We start from the raw sequence: 1,407 nt of genomic DNA, 5'->3' as shown, positions 1-1,407 counted from the left end.
TGTAGCCAGCTGCACGAAGGTATTGGCCCGCCCATAGGCTGTTTCCTTGCTTCCAGAAGTGCCGGGAGTGGCCCCAAGTGCACATCAGATGTGCTACAAGCTGGCAGGATCTCCCGTGGCCTATGTCAACCGCCCCTGGGGGGTCAAAGTTCACATTCAGCCTCTTGAAGCTTGCAGGGGTCTTTCTCCATTCAATTGGGGGGTCCAACGGCAGGGCGCTGTGTATAAAGTGTGGGTTTTATTGTTCGAGGTCTCAGCAGAGGGCCACAGCGACACACAGAGACCAAGATGCGGATTCAGAGGCACACAGAGAAGCCCAGAAGCGCGCGTCCTCGTGCCCAGTCACAGTCACACACGTTCACACGCGTGAACACACACATACTCCCTCTCACACACCGGCCAACGTACGTGCCTAGCTTCCTGCAGTTGTGCAGCTAGACAAACATTGAGTTCTCGGTAAGGGTAGAGGTCCTTGGGAAGCAGGGTCTGGGCTCATGCCCAGGTAAACATTCGTGTGAATCATGTTCTCTTGGGAACCCGGTCCATTCTGAAGCCTGTGTGATCTATGTCCACTTCTCAGGTGTAGCTGCTGGGCAAGGCTGGCCGTCGGCAAAGACCAGAAGACCTTCGCGTTGTCTGATGACTGGAGGTGCTAAGGAGAACTGGAAAAATGGGGCAGGCGCGTGTTGCTAAGTGTGACCGTGGCTAACTCCGGAAGGTAGGCATTCACCCACCCTGAGATGTGCCATTGGATATGAGGTTTTCCTCAAACGGGCCCAGTGGCTGCCAGAGTGGATTGACTGTTGCTCTTGCTGAGTGGCCTGAGGACTGTAGATTCCCCAGGGTTTTGGAGTACTACGGGGTCATGGCTCCTCTGCAGGCCCCCACGACATGCCCGGTTGTGTTCTGCAGCCTCCCAGCACGTGCTTGGATCGATGATGACACCCTTGTATGCATTCCTTGGAAAATCTGAACAAAATGAGTGAGAACCCTCTACCGTCTCCTCATCGAAACTGAGGTCCAGCACGTTTCCTCTCTCTGGGGGGTAGGGGACCGTGAGGAGGGAGGGCCAGCGTCCCCTGCTGGCATGCATGCAAACACCACCCAGGGCTCCTAATATTAGAGGGGTTCCTGTCTGAGGGTGGACTGTGTGTACCCATAAGCTGGGTCGTCTATGAATATCAGGTCTCTGCTGCAAGGCCATTGCGGCAATGCGAGAGGGCGTGCTCTCCTGCTTGTCTTCAGAGTCGGAGTGTGTGCTGGTGTAGGCCAAGTGAGCTTGCAGCTTGGAAAAGTGTGTTTGGGCCAGGCTCACGCTTCGTGCATGCAGCTTCGGGGTTTAATTCTGGAGGCCAAACTGAGCAAGGTTCTCTGGTTGGAGCCTGGAGCCTCAGGCCAGGCCTGTGG

General features: G+C 55.9%; 1 non-coding gene across 1 annotated transcript; it reads left to right on the top strand.

Annotated features, from left to right (window-relative positions):
• The first annotated feature begins 929 nt into the window (after positions 1-929).
• LOC112062902 (small nucleolar RNA SNORD116) lies at positions 930-1,022 on the top strand. Its single transcript, XR_002890893.1, has one exon. It is a non-coding gene; the product is annotated as a small nucleolar RNA SNORD116 (small nucleolar RNA).
• The last annotated feature ends 385 nt before the right edge of the window (positions 1,023-1,407 follow it).

Source organism: Physeter macrocephalus, chromosome 11, assembly GCF_002837175.3.
Source record: "Physeter macrocephalus isolate SW-GA chromosome 11, ASM283717v5, whole genome shotgun sequence".
NCBI classification, from domain to species: Eukaryota; Metazoa; Chordata; class Mammalia; order Artiodactyla; family Physeteridae; genus Physeter; species Physeter macrocephalus.
This window is presented reverse-complemented; position numbering and strand designations above follow the sequence as displayed.